This window comes from Podarcis pityusensis, assembly GCF_964106645.2.
Source record: "Podarcis pityusensis genome assembly, chromosome: 10".
In the NCBI taxonomy this organism is placed as follows: domain Eukaryota; kingdom Metazoa; phylum Chordata; class Lepidosauria; order Squamata; family Lacertidae; genus Podarcis; species Podarcis pityusensis.
Window position 1 is genome coordinate 19,695,063 of NC_138035.1, and position 24,889 is coordinate 19,719,951.

Below are 24,889 nucleotides of genomic sequence, written 5' to 3' on the forward strand. Positions count from 1 at the left end.
TTAAAAATACAATTTGCTCATTTAATACTTTAATTTCTAGTTTCTGCAAGGTTTAAAATATGCTGCATGACTACTCATAACCCTATAAAGGAATCCTTACTTTGAAATTACTCACTATCAAAGGATGATAAAAGAAATAACAGAGAACTGTGGTGACCCTCCAGATTTTGCAGCATTCCAACTCCTATCAGGCCCAGTCAGGGTAAGATATGACCAGGGTTTGAAATCAGCTGGGCGCTAGTCACATTTTGCAACTTGCAACTGGCCTCTTGCGACCAGATGGAGATGTCAAAGTACCACCTTTGACACCTAACATCTCCACCTGCCTGGCCTGGTGATTCATGGGGTCTTGCAGGGTAGCGCGACTGTAAAATACGTGTCTTTTGCTGCTGCGCTACCCAGCAGACCCCCTGAATCACTCAGCAGCAAAAATAATTTGTTTCTCTCTCCCTCTCTCTGCTGTGCTATTGTGTGAATCAGGTGTTGACGTAGTTTGCTTTTAGCAGGCACTGAAAATAGCGCAGTGAAGGTGCTTGATCTCAATAGGTAGGGAGTTCCAAAGTGTAAGCAGTGCCACACTAAATGACCACCTTCTTACAAATGTGGAACGAGTTCTACATGGCACCTGTAGTAATGCCAATTCTGCAGATTGAAGAGGACAAGTGGGCACATGTAGGGTAAGGCAATCTCGTGGGTAAACTGGTCCTAAATTGTTAAGGGCTTTATATACTAATTTATGCAATTCATATTTTTTTTGTATTTCTACTGAATGCTGCTTTTCTTTTCCCTTTTGACAGTTTTGATTGCTAGGTCCTTTTTTTAGCATGAAATACTGAATGTTATCTTAGAATTCAGAGTCTTGCCGTTCAAGAATTTAAGCAAATGTGCTCGCACACAAAGCATAAAGAGAATGCCTCAGTAATCCAGAACAATGTAACAATGCTACTTGAAAAACATACAAAGAACCTACTGGATCAGGCCATTGGCCCATCTAGTCCAGCATCCTGTTCTCACAGTGGCCAACCAGGTGTCTGTAGGAAACCTGCAAGCAGGACGCAAGCACAAGAGCACCCCCCCCCGCACCCTGCACCTGCGGTTTCCAGCCACTGGTATTCAAAATGGCTGGAGATCTCAACAATGCTGAATTCCAAAAGAGTAAAGAAAACCCTGGATTGAAAAGCGAAACACATGCAATTGTGTTCTACAAATTTAGAAACATTGAGTAACCTAATCTGAGAAATTTAAATACAGAACTTTCCAAAGCCTGAATTTCACCACCACCACAATTCTCTTCTTAAAAGTACTTTTGCAACAGATTTGTAATGGCAAACAGAATACAATATAACCACATCTTACACAGGGTTTTGGTTCCAAGGGTTCCGCATATACACAAAAATTGTGTATACCCAAACCCTTGGAACATCCTTGTGGCTAGTGGGGGAAGGGAAGAGAGAGAACATGCCCAGAACTTCCAGAACCTGTACACAGAGCAGCCCTTGCCCTTTAAAAGCTTTTTCCACACAGTGGACCTGGCCCCAAAATAGCTTTTAAGCTCTCCACCTTGATTACATTCCAGTTGTGCAATTTTAACTGGCAGGTGTTCAATCATGTAAGTTAAATGTGTGGAATATGTGATTGTACTGTAAACTCATCTACTACCATCCTTTCCCAAAATTCACAAACATATGCATGACAAAAGAATTTATCTCACTTTTGTTGCACTAAAATCAGAAGAAAACATGCTATTAGAAGTGCTGGTGCCGCAAATTACACTTTTGGAACAGGGCAACTGGTAAGCCACATATTTTGGGTCTTCTGCAAATTCTCTCAGATTGCAAGGATTCAACAAGCAGTATATGTAAGCCCAGTAACATTTTCAAGTATTCCTCAAAGACGCACTTAAATGAGAAAGCAAACACATTTGCACACATTTTAAAAAATGAACTACTGATGACTAGACAGCAAAACCAGGCCAGTTAAGTATGTTTCTTACTGGAAACCTTTAACCTTTGGATGTAAACATGGAATTTTTGACTTAAGATGCTTTCCCTGTTCTCTGCAGGGTGTGTCAAATGCTAACTACTCCAAAGTCATTTGGGAAAGGAGTGAATTGCACTGCAGCTGACAATGTATTATAACATACTGTTTAAGGAAACACAACTCTGGGTAGCTGCCTGGAAGCCCTGTAATCTTGCTACTGCTCAGCAGGGATTGGGGATGGTACACAACCTTTTTAACAATACATAGTTCCTTACCGATCAGGGCAAAACCCCTACAGCACACAGGCTGGTCATTTAAATGAGGTGCATGACCGTGTGGAAGTCTTCAAACATGTTCTACCACTTATCAATTTCAATTTAATTGCCCCACAATATTAAGATGACATGTGCTTTGCTGTGTAATGATTAAGAGTGGTCCATGGCTTATATAGAATTTATTTTTTCACTGTTATAAACAGATAATTAGAACAAATCATAAATGAAATCCCAAAGGATAATAAAGAAAATGGATAAACACTGCATTTCCTTGATAGCAAACCTCCAGGGCTCGCCACATCCCCTTCAACAATATTGCCTCCCTAGCAAGTTGAAACAGATGCATGAAGCCTTGTCTGCTAGCTTTGTTCATTCCTTTCCACCCACATTAAATTGTTTTGACATTGTTTCAACAGAAATGCAACACTACCCAGCATGTGACTTGCATTTCTGTAATATAAGGGCACTAAATGTGGACAGAAAATAAAAGAATCATTCAAACCACAACTACCTTTCTTGGCAATTTATACTTGACAGGTATTCAACACTGGAGTCAGCATTCAGTATTAGAGATGCCCCAATGTGTAGCACTAAAGCCATTATATCATGGTCCAAATTATATTGATAGTTCATCCAAATAAAAATGCTTAGTTGTCTGTTCCAAAGCTTAACTTTCCTTTCCTTTCTGCATGTAACTTTTTTAAGTATCAAGGAGACACATTAAACAACATTCATACAACTGCCAGGCCAGCAGCTAGACTTCCTTCAAACATTTCTCCCATCTAGCTGCAAGATTAGAAGAACCTTCACTTATAACTTGGTCAACTTCATTTAGCTCCAGATCCAAATAAACAGGCCCCTGAAACTTCATAGAACATTCAGGTAATAGCAACCCATTTCCCCAGTCGACATTTCATTTTTTTTTATTCACAAGCAGAGAACCACAAAGCAATTGTTCAAGTTGCACACTTGGCTACCATGTGTTTCTTTTAGTGTCCCATCCACCCTCACTATATAAAGGAGTGGGTAGAATGAAACTGCCCCCCAACTCCAGGAGGTCCATATCCCTGTGCACCACTCTCTGTCACCAACATGTCTGGGCAGCATGAAGGAATCATGCTTACATAGCCCTTGCCTCCAATGGTTTTTATAGGAGCTGTTTCTAAAAAATATTTTTCCTACCACTCTTGTGTGTCCACTAGTAAATTAGAATACTACAACTCTCTCTCTAGGTCCATGTTGGCACTTTGCATCCTCCTATCACTAACAAGGTTATTCAGGCATGGCACTGAGTCAGCTATTCCTTGCACCTTCCAAAGCCCGTAACCCAGAAGTAAGCCTTCCATTTCAGGGTCTTTAACCCTGCTCCTCCTCTCCTCATCACTGCTGACTGCTAATCCACCATTTCCTTCTGAACAGGAAAGAACAAGAGGCAATGGAAACAAGGAAGGTGGGTCAGCAGCCACTATTCTGCTCACACACGTCTGCCCTCCCCCCTCTGGGCAGTGATGTCAATTGAATGACTTTGCCATCATGGGCAGATGAAGGTGAATAGGAAATAGAGGTGAGGATGAGCAAAGCCAACTATGGGTCACCAATATAACTTTTCAAACACATTTAAGTGTTGCTGTTTTTAAGGAAATATAGTTGCTCCAAAAGTAAGACAATTTTTTGTCCCAGAAATAAATACTGATCATATTTTCTGAATTCCAGCTGTGTTTTTTAACCAATCCCCTAAAGGTTTTAAGTGGAGCAAGCCTGGTGAATCTCCCTTTGGGGTGTCACAATATGTATGCCACTCCAAGAAAAAAACACACATTTCTAACAGACGATATCTTCATTGCAGACGATGGTGACAACCCAGAGCAAAGTCTCTCTAGCTGATCTTAATTCACATGGGTGAATTAAACTGTCTTTGAGAGCTTATAAATTTTAAATGAGCAAGATAATTTTAAAAGCACACACACATGCATAATGCAGTACACAGTCTCCGATTACCGTTTTCTAAGATGAAAACACTGATATTTTATAAAGGACAGATATTACAAAGTCTATGAGAAATACAAGTGCATAGCAACTGGTATCTTCAAAATTCTGTTTTTGTTTACATGAAACGATAAAGAGTAGATAAAATAATTAACATGCCGGCTATTCTGCAAATGCTTAAATTTACAAACTATGGCTTTGCCAGCAACTAGACAAAGACACACTTTTTAAAAAAAGTATAATTAGAACAATGGGATCCCAAACTATAGTAACTGTAGCTAGGCAACAAACAATCAGATGTTTAACACCTGTGCACACTGCTCATAAGCACAGGGGACTGGAAGGAATAGAGCAGTTGCTTAGGAGAAAATTCTAGCATTCATGAACCCAAGAACAGCAGAACAAGATGGTATTTTTCAAAAAGATAATAGTGAACTGTACGGAGTCCAAAAGGAGGTCAGTGTCAGATATTATTCCTTGCAGAAGCATGGAAACCCAGGCCAGGGAGCGCATGCCAACTCCTGAAACAAATATCAGTCTGAGAGAACTGTTGGGGTTTCCGCTCTCGCACCTTCCCTGGGGCTACATAAGACTAATGTGTTCCAAGGGAAGGCAAACAAAAAGAAACCTTGGCCAAGAAGCTAGTGCCAACAGCTCCTATATTTTACACTTTGGGGTATAAAATCTACCGAGTTGAGGAAATAAACTACAAACTCTTGTATGCATAAAGCCAAAGTGTGAGTGAAGCATGTGCAGGGCAAATGCAGTTCTTATCATAGTTTTGGATAAGGTCACCGTTCAATGTTCAGTTTTGTGTTTGTATTCATTTCCTCTTTACAAGGAAGCTGCCCTAGGAAAATACCATCTTCAAATATAGCCTTTAGTAATACTTATAACTATCACCAGTTTGCCTGCTCAGTTCTCCTATCCTATGACTAACTCAAATATAAGCAATATGCCAGCTAACATACTAGAACTCTAAATCAATGTTTTTCTTCTAGATTTAAGTTTATAATTTCTGGCTAATTCAACAACGTCCCAATTAGTCTCATAGGTACAGTTTGCCTTGCATGTGAAGATCTAACTACTGTTTATATTTGAATAATTCATACTAAGCAATTAATATATACTACTCATAACTGGCATTGTTGGGAATTGTAAGAGATCAAAAAAATCAGTGCAGCTTTTAAAGTTTCAGCCCACCATCTTGATTCAAATAGTGTCCAGCTGTATCCAAACACAGACGGAAACCTGTTCCTTGACCTCAGGAACCATCTAGCAATATTTGGGCACAATGTATTTTATGAAATATTCAAATGTATAGCAAGCACCTTTCCAGAATACATAATAGACATCTCTCTCACACATAGAGCACATTTTTTTAAGAATATGTATTAGCTTCAATACCTAAGGTGTCATTAGATTTAAAATTAAGACTAATACAACAGAAAATAATATTTAGAGTTTATTGGACCCCTTTACGGTTGTATAAAAAAGGGTTAGCTAAGACAGTTCAGTATTGGAGATGTGGCAAGGACAATGCTTCTCTGAAACACATGTTTGTACAGTGTTCTTTACTTAACAAGTTTTGGGAGAAATTGCTGGACTGTGTAACTATGACTGTGCAGAAAGTTAAATCTTTCAGCAGCGAATATTTTATTGAACTATATACCTGCAGTATGGAAATTATCAATGAGACAATGGAAATGGATTTTCCGTGCCCTAGTGGTGGCCAAGAGATTGATATTGAGGAATTGGAAAAATAAAGATATGATAGCTTTCAATCAATGGACAGATGATATGACATCACTCGCAATTTATGAACAGACTGCTTACAGGCACAGACTCTGTATGGATAAATACGATAAAATTTGGAATGAGTTTATACATAATGTCGTAGGCTATTAACATTTACATAAGCACTAGGACAATAACACTATACCAATTTATACAAGAATGTATGGGAATATTGTATATTGCTTCTTCTTTTTTTGTATATTTGTGTTTTTTAATGTATCATTGTTATTGTTTTTCTCCCGCTCACTTTCCTCTTTTTTCTGTTTCACTTTATTTCTTTTAACTGAAATCACCATAATTAAATATAAATATTTAAAAAAGAACTGGAAACACCTCTTCCCCCACAGCCTGCTACCATCAATTGGCAGCTAGGCAAAAACTAACTGGATAGCTCTGAGCCTCAGCACAAGCTTACCCCTTTGCATGTAGGGAACAAAGAGAGTCCCATTTAGAATTTTCCTGTGCTAGTGGAATTCAGTTTTCAGCTGTAAAACAGCTCCAGAACCCACTCTCTAGGGAGACTGGTCTAGACCAATTTCTCTCATGCTTCAAGAAGCAGCTGAAAGCCTTATTCTTGCCAGGCCTTCTTTCTACGTCACAGTATGATATCCTATGCCTGAAAGCTGCAATTTGGTATGCTTTAGATTTTGAGTGTGGGTTTTACTGTTTTATTTCAGTCAAAGTCAGATGTCATATTGTTTTTAATGCTTGAAATTATTTTTATGTGCTTTTATTGTTGTTTTTATTGTGAAAGTTCTCAAAGTTATTTAACAGGAAGCAATCCATAAATAAAATAAACAAACACTTGTTTACGTGGCTGCAGTGTTTGTATTCCTGCTTCTAAATCTCTTAAATTGTCCTGACTACTTTCAAATAAAAACAGATTATACATTTTCACCTGTCCTTCCAAACTGAGTTTTTAAAAATACTGATATGCCCTACAGGGTGGTTGTAAGGATTAGTGGATTAATGTGTCCAAAGGTATTATTTTTTTAGCTTGCATAACCAAAAGAGACATTTGGTGTTATGAATAACTCAGAGGTTTGCTGTGGTAATTGTGTATAAGGCCTAATGATAAGGAAGCCAAAAGGATATGGTTTTGAATCTGTGAAGTATTTAATTATTGTGCCATGTAGCATTTTTATATATTTCTGAATGGGGTGTAAACAAGAAAACATGAAGTGCAGTAAGGATGAAAGAGAATTCAAAGTAAAAGACTAGTTATTCTGCAAGAATGCTGGACAGAACAAGAGAATGACCAGGAAATGTCAGTACTGTTAAGGATGAACAATATGACCTAAATGCATCATACAGCAAGATACCTATGATGTTATTCATACACAGTCTTACCAACAGAGAAGTCTGTTTCTCATTACTTTGTATTTTAAGGCACATGTTGTCCTTGGTTTTGCGCCATTCTATTTTTCAAAAGCCTGAATGAGAACAGTTTGGAGGCTATTTCTCAGGATTCAAAACCAGAACTCTGTAGGTTGTCATGGTTCAAGGAGCCTATATAATCAAGTCCCTACATCTTATTACCAGTGTTAGGAACTCAAATATATAAGCTAATCACCAAACAGAACCTTAAACCTAGGTTACGGTTGCCACAGTGGATGTCTAGGTGCCTTTTTTAAAGTGGTGTGATGATGATGATTTTCATTTCTATACCACTTAATATTTTAAAGGGAAAAAATCTCAAAGCTGTTTACAACACATTAAAACATCAAATAAAATAATCCAGAATAAAACAAACTCAAGCTTCAAAGAAAATATTTCAGATCCTTCTCTAAGTGAAATTTCCCCCATATTTATTTACCTACTTAATTTATATAGCTGCCCCATAGCAGAAGTACTCTAGGTAGCCAGTGTGGTGAAGTGGTCAGAGTACTGGACTAAAACCTGGGAAATCAGGATTCGAAACCCCACTGTCATGAAGCTCACTGAGTTACCTTGGGCCTCTAAACCTACCTCACAGGGTCTTTGTAGAGATTAAATGGGGGGGGGGGTAAACCGTGTACTCCTTGGAGAAAAAAGCGGGCTATAAAAACATAAATAAGCTCTTCTGCTTACCTGGTTAAGAAAGCTGGAGATATCAGTCACCAACCTGGCATCTAGAGATTAGGGCTGGGCGATATCTGGTTTTCAACATTGTGATATATGGCTATGTCACAATGTCTGAAATAAGGATGGAGCTAAGTAGAGGCATTGGCTAGCTTCACAGTTTTTAACACACTGGGATTTTTGCATACTGCATGCATGATCAAAAATTATGGAACCAGTATCACAATATGGATTTCATGTGGCTGCAACTAGACCCACGCCAGTAGCAAAATGCACCTGGCTAATTTCTAACACTGCTTATTACCTTCCTTCTGCCCCACTTAAGTCTTTTGTGAATCTCTGAAGATGGTATAATTCAACATAGACAAGTTGCAAATCTCAATGTGAGAAGAAATGGAGAAGATGAAAACAAACACTATTAGCATTTCTCTTTTAAAATATAAATGACCAGCCCTACCACAACCACAATGCCCGCCTTTCAAATTGCAGTTTAGTTGTCACAGCCAAGCTGTGTATATTACATGCTAAGAAATAGAGAAATAATTAAAGTTTATGCTGAATATTGTGTATGAAATAAAAAGAATTCTGAAATTCCAAAGAATTAAGAAGTTTCTAGACACAGTGTTTACTATTCTGAACTGCGCATTGATATATTCTTAAAGACAAACTGAAATTGCCAGATATAAAGCAGCAAAGTATTAAATGCTAATGAGTTTTCATTCTGTTCACTGCTCCCCAATAAGTATTCAAAAGGATGACTGAATCTGTATTTTCCTCTTCCAGGAACGATGGAAAGTATCAGCCATCCTGCAAAAGAATGTGTTAGTAGAGTGAAGAATCCTTTACAACTTCAAAATAATATAAATATATCACTTCAAGAAGGAATAAGAGATATATTATTTTAGAGGTCAGCTTTTGCATTTATTATGAAGCAGGCTAACAAATCCCATACCTTTTAAAAGAAACGTTATATGTGAAGGTCAAACGGCTACCATGCCAATCTCTACAACACTGGTTACACAACCGAGTCCTCTAAGTTCCTTCAAAAAGCAATAAAGTGTTACATAACACTGGAATGCAAAAGTTGGCATGCAGTTCACAACAAATGTCCTATGCGATGTTAGGGAAGCTAATCTGATCTCCATGGCTAATATCCTAGAAATAAAACTTTTGGAAAAATTTGGAGCATAGGTGGCTTTGTAATCACATCTTAGGCAGTTAGATGTGCATTTTTTTATCACTATGCACAAAGGCATCTTGCCAGAAACATAAAAAGACATCAATAGGCTTCAAACTACTTGACTTCATCTACGTAGTCATATTTTAACAGCACAACTTGTGATGCACAATTTCTACCACAAATGTTTACTGAATAAACACTAGTGGTAGCAGAAGCAGCAGCTATAACCATTGTTAAAACACCACAAGGCCATTTGTGAATATGTGATCACATCCCACTAATGCCAGCTAAAGCACACCATAAATACACAATGAATCATTGCCACTCTTAACACCACCTCTGGTACTAACTCCCGCAAAGGGTAGTCTACAGCCAATCCCAGTGTCAGCAGCTATAAGACAGCGCTGCTTGTCTACCTATCAAGAAACTGAAAATACATGACCCGCAGCAACAATCTCAGAGTTTTGTGTATAATCACAATTTCTATACAGCTCCTACCCAGGACACACCCTATCATGAAGTAATGTGAAGCAACCCACTTAAAGTAGCACCAGCAGGGAGAAGGGAGAAAATACAAGATTTGGGTTGCTTGGCGTGGTCATCTACACTTCCAGTATAGTGCCTTCTGTGAGTTGGCATCACATCCACACCACGATGGGCTTTTGGCCACAAGACCTGCCAAACCAATGCATGTAGGTTAGGTTTACGATTATTAAATTTGTATATCACATCTCATGAAAAAGTGAGCCCTATGGGATCTCTGCCAAGTGATTTTTCAGCAACATGCAATTTGCAAAAACTTTGTTTGCTTATTCCAACTTTATTCCAATAATTTGCTACATTTACTATATTTTCAGAAGTCTCATTAAAATCCTTTCTGCAACAGGATTAAATCTGTAAAGTGGATTTAGTCAAAAGAAACACGCTACTGTCAAGCAGCTTTCAGTGCCCGAGTTACAATTCTGACTTATTTCAAGTTCAACTGGAAAGTTTTGTATTTTCACAACAGACATTTTCAAATTCAGATAGTACTTATGGTTTATTTAACTTAAAATTATTCCAAAAGGGTATACTGCCAGTTTGCTCACCATGAGAAAATCAAGAGCTTCAGCTGGGAACATTGAGCTCAGTATATATTAAGTACCTAACTATAATCCAGCCTTATATTTCAGCACATTTAAGACTTGCCTAGTAGCCATAAGCTGACAAGGAACTGCACAGCTGAGTGAATAGGCTGGCAAATCTATCACTTCTCTACACACAGAATAGAAATCAAGCAGGTTGCCATGCATAAAAGTGTAAGGGGCAGAGCTCTTCATCCCACTTCAACCAGCTCCCCACCCTGGCTAGAAATTATCCTCCCCACCTGCCACATGTAAGTAACTTTCATGGGCTTATTTACAAGACTGCTACAATCGGCTACAAAGCAGCTTCAACAAAATATAACAGCTTTTCCTCCCTATATGCCCCCCTTACAATCCAAACTTTTACAGGCTTAACCTTAACCCACTAGCTCTAACCAATGCAGACTATCACTGTCAGTCACGACCACAAGACTACTTCTTTTTATATTTTAACTTTTTTTCTAGCACTATCGCTTGGGCTCATTGAGTAACAAACATTTAAAGATACACACAAAAATGCAGACTAAAAGAACTGCATTAATGATATAATTTTAGTGCTGGCACAACACAATTGGGAAAACACACTATCACAAGTGAAGCACTTTCACTGTATGCTACTACATCATTCAGAGCAATGCCCATGCCAAAATATTACTGATAAAAAAATTCTTCCAATAACCTTCACCCTTTGTCTACTCACTGCTATTTTTATTTGGGTCAAATTCAGTGCAACTAGGAAGCGAGCCAAAGCTGTTGATATTCCACAAAATTTCAGCATCCAACATATTAAAGCCACATAAGCCATCTATTTTTGTTTCTTGCAGGTAAAAATAAAAATGCTCGCCATGCACAGAATTCATACTAACATAGAACTCCATAGTTAATCACAGAGCACACAAAAAGAAATTACCATGTTTTTATTCAGAATAATAAAATACAGCAGTAACTTTAGGAAACAAAAATCTAACTCACACCCTAATATGTATATAAAATCATTTGAAAGGAACAGTTTTAAGCCTTCCAATATATGACACTAAATGTCAGGAGTAGTGCAAGCAACTACAGTAGTACCTCAGTTTAAGAACAGTCCAGTTTAAGAACGATTTGGTTTACAAACTCTGCAAAACCGGAAATAGTGTCTTGGTTTGAGAACTTTACCTCGGTCTAAGAACGGAATCCGAACGGTGGAAGGGCACCGGCAGCAGGGGGCCTCATTAGGGAAAGCGCATCTCGGTTTAAGAACGGTTTTGGTTTAAGAACGGACTTCCAGAACGTATTAAGTTTGTAAACCGAGGTACCTCTGTACTTTTAAATGTTTCAGATTTCACTAGCAAAAATCCTTTTTTTCTGCTTGCATAAAATTGCCTCTAAGAACCATTCAAGTAGATTTAGGACCATGCTTGTTCTCCCATTAAAGGCCGTTTTCAGTGGAGTTACCTGGCACTTAACTTTTTATGGTACTTTTAATTTCACATTATGTTCAACAGTGCATGTAACGCAAAATGAATTAACATAGCCAACAGGAATTTCTAAGCTTCCAACCTTTTCTCCAAGTAAGTTTGACTTAACACAGGTTTATTTGAATGGGGAAGTTGAAAGACACCTTCCAGGAACTGGGCACTAATTAAAACTATCCTTCATAGCAGTGGATTGTGTTGCTTCCTTCCCAGTATTCTGAAATGGTAGAAACAGGAGCTCAAACTTAACTGCAGGTTGTATCCTTTGGCCTGGGAATGATGTCTGGATAATGCCAGATATGTGGGAAATGCTTGTGGTAACAAGTGGTAAGCAAAGTGTTAGGAATATACAGAGACACACCTACTGTTTCACCTGTCTGAGCACTGAAAATAGGTTCCAAAGGCCAAGTCTTGATGTGCCCAAATTGAAGTTCAAGCCTTGTCCCTCCCCTGGTTCAGTTTTTAGAAGAAACTAAAACTATTTTAATGACTATTAAAAATGTGACGTTTCCTTCCTGTTCTGCTTTTCCATGTTGTTATGTAGTTTTACAACTACATAAATGCTTCATGAGATTGGGGAAAGATTCCTAGATCTGTTAACACTAAGCCTTCTAAATGGTTTGGGAGCTACATAATCAGAACCCCATGATCATGATTAAGGGGGGGGGGGCGGAATCAAAGTAGTTTTCTCCCCCCCAGCAAGGATTCTTCCAAGGATTCTTACATCATTCCAGCACTAAGCCTCCCTCATAGTTTGCCAATAAAACTGTATCAGAACCATTGTGACTAACAGATGTCTCTAATTTTTATCAAAGTAACAGCCACAGCCTTTGAGCAGTGAAACTGCACACCAATCCTTAGACCTTGATTGTGTTTAGTAAAATCATATGCCATTTAAATTTCCACAAGAAACAAAATTAACAGTCACAGCTGATGAAATTATGTCTATTTAGAGTGGCAAAGCAGAAATGTGTTTTTTGCTTTGTTTTAGAGAACAAGGTAGAAAGCAGAACTCTCAACAAGACAGGGGAAAAGATTTTACACACAAAATGCCACAGAGCAGTTAAATTAAGTCCATTAATTTACAAAAACAAAACCCATAATCTCTTAACAAGCTAACACAGAGCAAGAAGCTAACAAGCTAACATAGGGAATAGTTTTTTAACAAGCTAATATAGAGCACTGAACACATTCATGTTCAATGGCTTTACAGCTGTATAATCTAGTACAGTGGAACCTTGGTTCTCAAACGCCTTGGTACTTGAACATTTCAGCTCCCGAATGCTGAAAACCCAGAAGTAAGTGTTCCAGTTTTCAAATGTTTTTTGGAAGCCGAACGTCCGATGCAGCTGTCGGCTATTGTTTCCAGGGCACCTGCGCCAGTCAGAAGCTAGGCATTGGTTTTCAAACATTTTGGAAGTCGAACGGACTTCCGGAATGGATAATGCTTGAAAACCAAGGTACCATTGTCCTTGCATGTGACTGAGCAATCATAAATCAACCACCACCTTATATCACCTCAAACAAAAGGCTTTTCAGTGGTCAGTGTATATTCTGCTTCATTAAATTATTTTGTATTTTTGAATCCCACTCTTCCTCCATGCTGAAGCATAGGTTGACTAAGAAAAAAGTCAATAAAACTAGGAGATTAGTTAAAATCACAAGTTTTCAATAAAATATAAATAGGCAGTGATGATTATCTAAAGGATCATGCCATCAAGTGTTGAGTAATCAAGTGATGAGATTAAAAATGACAGGCATGCATGTGTCAACTGGCTTTAAGAATGTTCTGTATTAAGTCTATACAGAGCAGTCTCAGATTTTGTTAGCTGGCCTTTGCTTGGTTCACAAGCAAACACCTACAAACTCATTACGACGAGACTAAATTAGCCTGTCTAATTGCTTTAGCTTTTTAAAATCAAAACTACTATTCCATTTCCTTTCATGTTTAATATCTTGTTCGGTTAAGACAAACATCAAAAACCTATTATGTATAGGTAAAGAGATGAGAAAAACAGTTTATGGAGGAGAATCCTATGTAATAAATGCATGCTTAGGAATCTAGGATCAATAAACCATCTTTTTCACCTAAAACCTCTTCATTGGCATCTTTATTATTGATACAAAATACCTTTTACTTATGGTCAGCAATCTAAGCAATACACATTACTATATATCATTTCATATATGTACCAATTGTAATAATTTTGAGAGATACACTTCAACATAACTTTGTTAATATATTTATTAACGTTTATCTGAGTGTTTATAGTTGTTTAATTTTAATTTTATGTAATTGTTGCATGTCATATGTTCTTATGTAAACAAAGATGTATCTTAATGCAACCACATTAAACAGCTTAAAGATGAAAATGAATAAAAGAGAATTTTAAAGAAAACTTTTTTTAAAAGTTTCCATTTCTGAGGGCAACTGAGAAATTTTAAGATGAAAGTATGGAAAGAAAGCAGACTGGAAATATACCAAGACTGGAAAAACATACAGGCCACTGAGCAAGCCATGGCCAAATTGAAGCTAGATCCAGCCATATATCAAAATCTATATATCATGACCTTTATGAATCTACTGAATAGAAGCCCAGAGATAAGATTGTTTTTCTGCAGTCCAGTGATATGCAAATTTTATTAAATAAATGAGTAGAAAGTATTTCATAATAGCAACTTTAAAATGAATTAATTATCTAAATTGCATAGAAGTTTTGATGATTACGCGGTACATAAATCCTGTTAAATTAATTAAAAATATTATGGTTGTTCCCTGCTTTGTAGAAACCTGAAAACGAACATTTACATGGCAAATACTTAATCTATTTCTACAGGTGCAATGAAGGTTGAACAAAGGGCTGGCCTCTCTAGTGATTCATTTAAATGCTGTAATTTGAGTTGTTCAAAAGTTTGTCAGAAGTTTTCCTGAAGTACCATCTAGAAATATTGCTATAGTTTTTTCTGTTTATTTTCAATCATTTGAGAAACCCTGAAACTTCTGGGTTAGAATTTAATATGTCAAAACTGTAATTATAACACACACAACTGATAATGGAAGTTTCATTTTCATATTTCTGAAAGAACAATCACCTACAGGATAGAGAGTTGCATACATTTTACTTTCATTTCAGACACTCACCACAGCAATTTTAGCCACTTCCCCCAGGGCAATTTTGTAACTGCAATAAGGGGAGGTGAGCAAGCTGAGCAAGTTTACTGCATGCTCTGCATTTTTTGTACTTATCTTCAAGTCTTGTATTGAGTACTGTACAGTGGTACCTCGGGTTACAGATGCTTCAGGTTACAGACTCCGCTAACCCTTTGCTTCAGGATGAGAACAGAAATCGTGCGGCAGCAGGAGGCCTCATTAGCTAAAGTGGTACCTCAGGTTAAGAATGGACCTTCAGAACTAATTAAGTTCTTAATCCGAGGTACCACTGTATAAAGCAAATATACTTATTCAGAGAAGCTCATGCACATACTTGTTTACAGCTCTGCAGTCAAACAGACAGCACTTCACTTTGCTTGGCTTCTACAGTTACTTCAACATAACATCAAGATAATTGCCAAGCCAGTTCTATGATTTCTTCTCATCTTAAGATTTAGAAGTGTTTTTAAAACTTGAAAGACAATGTCTGTTTTACTCAGGTAGGATAGGTAACATGGGAACATGCAGAAACCAATGTATCTATTAGGCCAGAGGTGAGCAGAACCCTTAAGGTTCAAGTAAAATAGATCCCACCAGACTTTAAGTCTGCCCACCCCTGTATTAGATCCTGTTAGAACTCTGAACTACAGTTTCTGCTACAACCAAATGGGGAAACAGTGGTTCCATCTCTATTTATTAACCATAACATGAAACCAGACTTTAAAAAAAACAGGTTAGTAAGCTAATCAGATCCTGCTTTCATATCCTCATTAGTAAGCGAGGACTGAATAAATTCTGTGAAAGAAAGAAAAATACCAACACTTCAAGATCTAGTGCTTCACAAAGAAGAATGGCTGTAAACTGAGGCAACATGCAAATGAAAAGCACCAAAGTTAGAAACTATGCTTAATGCATCCTCAGCAATTTCCACAGTGCAAACCACTGCAGCATGCTATTGGTTAGTGTGTTAACTGTAAGCAAACAAATGTGAGCAAGATGAAGGTTTTACCCCGCAAAGATAGTTCTAAATACCACAACGCGCTGCTCACCTAAAACCACAAAGGGCAATGTCAAGAACTAAATATGGCACAGGAAGTTTTATGATACATACAAAATCTGATTGCATTTCTTCTTCCAAAATTAACTTTTTTCCCATCAGGGTATAAAGAATGAGCAGCTGGTAAGCACCTAATATATTTAATACCTTTACATTTTCACACCAGCTTGCATGCCTCTTTACCAGGGTGCATTTCAGCCCAAGTCAAACAGATTATTTCAATATAATTTTAAACCAGCCTTAAAAAAAAGCCACATGCATCTATAGGCCTACAGAAATGGCAGTATGTGTTAGTACAATGCTTCTTTGCAAACTCACAAGCAGAGGTATCCCAAACTGAATTTAAGTAAAGTCGAAGGTAGTCAGCCTTTGACAGACATGTCCATATTAAAATGTAAGTAAGAACAATCAACAGAGGATACTTAATATTTACAAAATGTAAAGATTTACTACAAAATTGTTCAGAAAACCTAAAAATATGATCAGACCTGAAAACAAACCAAAAAGCTGCTATTAACAGATGAAGGTTACATAAGTGTAAATGTTCAAATCCTTAAGATAATCAGACTGGACTGCAGATTTTAATAGAAATATTTATGGTTTATCATTTATGAGCTATCAGTCCTAACAAGGATCAAGAATCAAAGTTTTATTATGGTCAAAAGAGCAGGGCCAAAAGCAGCTTGCTGACAAAGCAGGGCAAGATGATCAGAAGTGAAACGTAGGTAGAATGCAACACAGGTCAATTGGTCAGGCAAGAACACAAGCTCATACTACAAGGTTACCATTAACTGGCAACACTGTTAAATGCATTTAATTTAAAATGGCCAGGAATCAAGGCTGTCCTGTTAAACCTGCTACATTAACAGTGCCTGAAAGTTTAATGATGTCTCACAGAATATAGTTTTCATCCAAATGAACATGCCCCAGCTTGATTTTAAGGCAATGTAAAATCCTGGAGACTTTACTGTAAAGTGGCAGGTAACTAGCTGATCCACAAAAAATTATTTAAAGCAAAACTAAACCTAAACCTGAATCCAATTCCAAATTCCAAATAAAATAAAATATTGTTAAGAGGATTGTTTTCTGGAATGAATCAAACCCAAACCTTAACATTCTGGCCCTAAAATACAAAACTGATTATTTACACACAAATACCAGGAACTGGTTCAAAATAAGTGATTCAATAATTCGAAGTCTGAGAGTAGTAAGAAAAGGCTTACAGGGTGGGTATGTGATATATATTGTTTATCTTAATCCCATGTAAACCAATAGCCAAACTCTAGTTAGCTAAATAAATGAGCTTTCATAACCTATGTTTTGAAATTGGCTTGCTTTGAAGCTGGCCAAAGTTTGTTTAAACTACAATTCAAGTTCATCTGCAGTCACAAATCATGATTTGTGGAAAGTGAAACTAAAGCTTTCAGAAGTCTTTCTCCTAACCAGACATGAGTACAGTGGTACCTCTGGTTGCAAACAGGATCCGTTCCAGAGGCCCATTCGCAACATGAAAAGAGCGCAATCTGAAGCACCGTATCTGCGCAGGTGTGTGGCGCGATTTGGCACTTCTGTGCGTGCGAAAGCAGCGAAACCCGGAAGTAACCCTTTCCGGTACTTCCGGGTCACCGCGGGACATAACCTGAAAGAACGTAACATGAGGTATGACTGTATCGGATGGGAGGTTGGCTTAATGCAGGCTTATTCCAACATGTGTAGGTAGAACTCAACAATTGCTTAGCATTACGTGCAAGCTGGATCAAATAAAAGAAGAAAAAGTTCTGCTTTTCACAACCATTTGGACTTTTATAAACACGCCAATCTCTAAGCTGTTCTCTATGCTAAAAAGCCAACCCAAAAGCTCTTCCTCACAAGGTCCTCCAAGCTCTTAACCATTTTAATGATTTACCTATATTTTTTAAAGCTCTAATATATCCTTGGGAAAGGGACAGCTAGAACAATAAGCAAAATGTGATATAGAATGGCACTGTACTTATATTCTGCATTGAAGAAACAGAGATAAAAAATAAATGTCATCTTATATTTCAGAGCAAGCCAATTTCATGAGAGATTATCTTAAGCATAGCTCACTGTGGTTTGATCTTAATTTGATACAAATTGGCAGGTGCGAGTTGTTCCCTAAATTTCAATTCTGCGTTTAAAACAGTTTATTCCATCAGCAAAGCAGATCCCAAGAGTTCCCAAGTCCTAAAAAAAAACAGAAATCCGCCATTTAAAAAGGATAAGAAACAAAGCTATGTGTTGCAGATCAGATAGAAAGCATTTTTTTAAATGAAAATATGAACAACACAACAACCAAGAAGAACACTGCAAGGAACAAGTAGTGGTGGGGCTCCCCTTCAGAAGGCATCAATGACTATGAACCCTATATCTAATCATTGACAAAATTAGAGCTACTCTGTTGACGGATGTATTTTACCACAGTCAGAGTAATGGAGCTAATACAGTTTATTGATATTCTAGCCTTCCCACAACTTTTAGATTTGAATATGGTAAACAAACCAAATATTACAGGCACTTTGCTCCTCCACCACTATAGCCACATTGGCAGGAGCCAAGCAATGGTTTGGCTTCAAGTTATGTAAAACCCAGGCTCATAGTTAATCTGCTCCCAACAAATCATAGGCACTATGCCAAGAACAAACCGTGGTTACAAGCTTTTGGTTTGCTTGAAAAGAGACAACATGAGCCCTGCAACACTAAGCCCAAACATGGCATATCTCCGGGAAGGAAAGCAGGAGCAGGGGAAAGAGTGGAGCTCCTATAATGTTCACACCATGAACCATGTTCAACTTTAAACCGCAATTAAGCTTAAGTAACATGTTAAAGCGACATGTGAACCAGACCCTCACAATATTAAATTTGCAAAATTAAAATAAAAGCTTGTAAAATTTCTGAACTGCAAGGAGCCAAAGTTTAGTTTTACTACTTCTGCACATCATTGCAGCATCCACTATTGCTACAATTACTGTATGTACATTCTAAATGTGAGCTGAATGACAACTATAGGCATCACTGAAAACCAGCTGCCTTGCATCACTTTCTCTATATAAACTGTTTACATAGAGATTTACCCACATTGCTACTCTGATTGAGACAGCTTTGCCTTAAATTTGCCAACTATGATTCTAGATACTATTAAAATATCAGTTATTTTCACTTATCCAGGAGGAAGGGCTTATCCAGCATTACAACTCAATGAATCCTCAATTTACACTGGAGACAAACTCATTTCAACCACATGCAAAGCAATATAAACACAAATGTATTCCATGAAATATAGCAACCAACTTTCAAGTTTGGAAATATCTCCCCCCAATAGATGACAAGACTGTGTAACATAAATTTGCTTTATTTCAGTATGACTCAGAACTACTCTTAATTTCGGGAAAACTATGAAAACAAAACAACAGGCATTATATTCAGGGGTACAAAAGTGAGCACAGATATAATTACTGCAAATTCACTTTATGTTGCACATGTATAACTACAGGCTTCATTTGTATACAGTAAATAGATTGCGTTAACCATTTTAGACCTGCATCTGACACCTGCTAAGGTTGATAGTTACATCTCCAAAATGGCTGTGATCTTAACTTTTTTAATGACTACTCAAACACAAGACCTTGTGTAGAGCACATTCCCTAACACTTTTTGTCACCGTATAGCTGTTCAACCATGCACTAAAGATGTGTTAAGAGTGGATAATTTTGGTGTGTGTGTTTTTTTTAAAGTCAAAATTGCTTATATTCAGTTTCATTTCAACCACAATTAAGGGTTGATTCTAAAAAAATTAGATGAAATCTGAGCTGATACACAAATATGTTGAAACTGTATGCATCTCTTAAGACTGAATCCATGATCTTCTAACAGACACATGAGAGGGAAAAAACAGGATAAGGGAGAATATTTGACTGCTGAGGTCAAGCCTTATAAATGTGGAACAATATATCATTTATTGTACTTATTACTGGAGCAAGTCCTCTGGTATTTATAGAATATCAGCTGAACAACATGGCCATTTTATATCTAATCCAAAAATACAGCTTTTACCCAGAAATTATCAGCCTTGCTTTTATAACATTCTTGGACTGTTTTACTGTATTGGATGGTGGCCCTTATTTTCAAATGAATGATCTTCCTGAAGTGTCCTCACAAGGATACGAAAGCTACATTTACACACACAGTAATGCTAAACCATAGTTTAGAATTTCAAGCAGCCCCCGGTTTACACCCCCGGGTAACATTCCGAGCCACCATGCACATTGGTGAAATCATGTACAGTGGTACCTCGGGTTAAGAACTTAATTGGTTCTGGAGGTCCGTTCTTAACCTGAAACTGTTCTTAGCCTGAGGTACCACTTTAGCTAATGGGGCCTCCTGCTGCCGCCGTCACGCGATTTCTGTTCTCATCCTGAAGCAAAGTTCTTAACCCAAGGTACTATTTCTGGTTTAGCGGAGTCTGTAACCTGAAGCGTCTGTAACCTGAAGCATTTGTATCCCGAGGTACCACTGTATAATTGAAACCCATTGAAAAAACCTACAAGTACCTCATTATGCGCCCGCCCGCACGTTTAGTGGCATTTCAGTGACATTTTTGGGCCACTTCTAGATTCAGCATGATGCACACATATTGAACACACGTAAACCGGGGGGGGGGGGGGGGAGGCTGCCTGTATATGGAAAAGTCTCACTAGGCCTGAAGAAAGGAATAGGGTCACACACTGCTCCAGCTACCTTCACCCCTATAGCCAGGAGAGCTGCAAAGACTACTTTCAGTTTCCATGAATCTTGGCTGTGTTACTAACAAACAAGGTATCCTGGTTTAAAGTAAAAGCTGGTCAGTTTAATAAGTCAGCTTCATAACCCATAGCTTGAAGTTGGCTTATTTTGTTCGTTTGTTTTACACTACGTGTTTGGTTCCTACTCAAGGTGAGAGTCACGTTAACAAAGTAATTGGCAACTCTCTTCCAGTCAGCTGCATGGGAAGAGGGGAGGATGCAAGCCAGGGGCTTTGTTCAGCTCAATGAGATCCATCCACATAGCATTAAACCATGGTTTAACATTATGTGACAATATAGTTAGTGGTGCATATTCTCTAAAAAGATTGTTATGGAAACCAGTTAGTACTGGACACTTGTTTAGGTAATGCACAATTTACAACACAGTAAATAATTTAAATCAATTAAGATCAGCTGTGTCTTGGAAATTCAAATCATTACTTAAACTTCTGCAGTCTATTTTCAGATTCTGTGTAAACAAAGTAGTCATGTTTCAGCAAAAGTCGGTTTACATAACAGCAATACTTTAAAATAAGATCATGCTTGCTGCTGACCGCTAGCCTGGTCACCTGTGGCGAGTTAAGATTTTAACTACCCAGCCTCCTTTCTAGATAAGAGACAAAGACAACCCATTGTGCATTTTGAATGCTAAGGACAAGCAAGAGTGTGTTGGCTATAGTCTTCAAAAAACATTCCGAACACTGGATACAAGGCAATCTCCTTTCTAACCTTCTATCAATGAATTATATGACTAGAACAAGAAAGCCTTATCTGCAGCCTCCATAATTCAAGAGACTCCATCATGCAAGCTGCGGGCAAGGTGAAGAATAGGCAACATTAGCATTCCATAAATGGCAGTTGCCGCCACCCCCTTCGGCAATCTGCAGAAGTGAAAGGATGCTGTGGGAGGAAGAGAGAGCAGTACAGTAGAAAGAAGTGGTCAAAAAGTACCAACAGAACATGGTGTAGAGAAGGCAAATGAGGAGGGTTCGGGCAGACAACTACCACAAGAGTTGATTTCCAAGCCTGAAGGAGACTGATCAGAATGTCAATAAAAACACAGGGGTAGATGAACATTCTTTCTATAGTCAGGATTTTTTTCCACATTAAGATATGTGGTACATTCTTCCTTAAATAAAAATTTCCATAGAAGGAAGCTAACTTGGCTATTTCTTCCCCAGGCTGATTGGTAATTCCATTGCTCCTAACAAAGCATGTTTTACAAACAATTTTAACACTTCTTAATATTAAAAATAAACATTGCAACTTGAATGTTCATGTTTTTCCACATAGAGATCTCCCAGTTTAGAGATCTTTGAGATTTTGAGTTTCAGGTAAATCTTTTTTTAACTCCATGGTCTAGTTAGGCATACTGCAACCTTTCCAAAGCAACAACACTGTACAAAGAAAATTGAAACAAATGACATATGCAATTTACTACGGACACATAGTAATTTAGAACAGCATTGTAATCTTGTGTGATAATATACTAATGCATATTCTCACACAATGTAGAACAAACATCTATTTTTGAACTATTTATCTCTTAAATTCACATCTGTCTTACATCATAAACAAAGGGAGCTTGGGGATAAGTAGCATAGTGGCTGAGATTGACCTACAGATCAAGAAGTTCCTGAGTCAGATCTTGCTTCTGCCATGAATTCCGAAGGTGACCTTAAACCACTCTCTCAACCTAGGTATAAAACCAAACCGCCCTGAAAGGGTTGCTGTAGAGATTACAAAAATCCAATATATGTGTAGCAAGCACTTAAATGCTAAGCAGCAGCGTTTAACATACTGCACAATTAGGTACAGCAGCATGATAAGTTAAATAAGAACTGGTCCCTGAAGGCACGGTCCATTCCGATCACTACAAAAAAGCAGAAAGGGGGAAATGACATAACATTCTTTTGTCAGGTCTGGATGACACAGCAAGTTGCCATGCATCAAAAACAGAAGGAAAATCTTCCAAAGTCCTTTACCGCACTGGAAGAGGTGTGAGGCTAGACTCACTCCTGTCATGATAAACCATAGTCCATCAGAATGTCCAAATACAGCCAGTGGCTTAGCTATTCTGTCATCACAGAGGCAGCACAGTTTTGGAGTAAGTAGTTGAGTACTGAGGGTACCTGGTAAGATAAATCTTTGAAGAGTTCTAGAATAACAGTGCTAAACAAAGTGAAGTATTGCTTATGTGCCACTAGCTTTCAGATGTCACCTTCCAAGTGAGTTGACATTACCAGAACATTTCACTAGACAGTGACTAAGGTTTGTTCTAATGTGCAGCTAGACATATTTTGTGCAATGTAAAAAATATGTGTGAAATAAGTTTTTGTGAATTGGGCATATGGGATTTAATAAGGAATTAGGTTTCTATTTCTTAAAAAAAAATAGATGAGAAAATATGAAACAAAATAGAAAATGAAGCTTATATTAATAGTATTCTGGAACTTACTACTTGACTAGTCAAATGCATTTACTGACTCATAATGAAATTGACTTAAATATATATATATGAAATTGTTATATACCAGTACAAAACAAACAGAGCAGAAGATTACACAGTTGTGCCATGCTGCCTGCTCTCACATTATGCTGAGCATGTTAAAATTTATTTTGTTTCAAGATGGTCAGATTATCTGGTACTGGGTGTTTTGAGCAATTTCATTTGCAAACCTCTGGGGGGAAATCCCTTAAACATATCTGCAAATATTGCGTTGGGAGCTGGTGCACGAGGTACCACCGTAGGAGGTGATGATGGTGAACTGTTGGATGCTACAAGCCAGTGCTGAATGGGAGTTGGTTTTTCACCAGCAGTCCTGAATTAATGCTTTTTCATTCTGGTACAAAGTGCTACTAGTCTTGGGCAAAAATTCAGGTTTAACTTTAGTTTTAAAATGTGTATTAAAGATTAGTAACTGAAGTGACTGAATGGGATATATGGGTTAAACGAAGGCAGTATAACCTATTTTTCCTCCTGGTCCCCAGCTGAATATCCCTACAAACACAAACTTTGTGCTTGTCCTTGCCAGCAAGAAACTCTTTCCAAAGACATAGTGGTATGATTTATTGTTCAGCAGTCTGTGGTCCAAGAACTGTCTCCAGCAGCTACAGTTCCCCTCAGTCCTTCAGTAGAACTTAGACCTGATAGCAGAGTTTGTTCTCTTTCAACAGGCAACTTAGTAAATCACAGTATAAGTCCCCAACTCTTCTTTCAGCTCTTTGTGCAGGCACCTTGTCCTCCCTTCTCCAACACTTCTGTTTTCTTTTCTCAATTATAACAGTAGCTGAAGCATAGGACAGGTCTCTGTTGTATCGTACTACAATTCCCAGGATTCCTATTAATTTTGAGCTTCACCTGTCCTATAGAACTAATCCTTGAAGAAGATTTATATCACATGGCCAGACTTCTGGAAATTTCAATTTAATCAAAGGCAGCATCTCAGAGAAACTCCCAGACTGAGACAAGGCCTCCCTCCACTAATGCCAACAGACTGGAAGCCTTCACAGAGTGAACTATATAGGCTAAGAAGCACAAGGTTCCAGACAATCAGAAGGTCAGGGAAATATATTGTTATTAATAAATTTGTGTCTTGGACCTTATTCCAGACAATGTTGTAAATAATACATGGGTTACAGGCAGCAACTTTGCAGTTTTTGAGCAGCCATTTTGTGAAGATCCTCCATTAACCTTTGATATACTATGACTGTAAATGCAAATAGAATCTTAAACATATTTTACAGGGACAATAGCCATTTTGTAAAAGAGGGCAAATCCTATTCACCAAAACTATAATTTACTGTGTGGGTTCAGTGTCTTCATTATGATTTATGGGGGAAGGGAATCAATGCTCAGCTATTGGTTTCAGAAGGGAGACCTCCTTAATCCCCCATTATTTTTAAGGCATCTCTATTATTCTTGCTCCCTCACTGTGCTTTCATTTCCCCAAATTTCCTGTCTTTCTTCCATTCTCTGTTGGTTGTTTCTTTCTTCTTTCCCATCCTTCTCTGTTAATTCT

At 37.8% G+C, this 24,889-nt stretch overlaps 1 protein-coding gene across 12 annotated transcripts in view; it reads right to left on the reverse strand.

Moving 5' to 3' along the window:
- WNK1 (WNK lysine deficient protein kinase 1) overlaps nucleotides 1–24,889 on the reverse strand; it is a 105,933-nt gene that overhangs the window by 75,244 nt on the left and 5,800 nt on the right. The window lies entirely within an intron of this gene.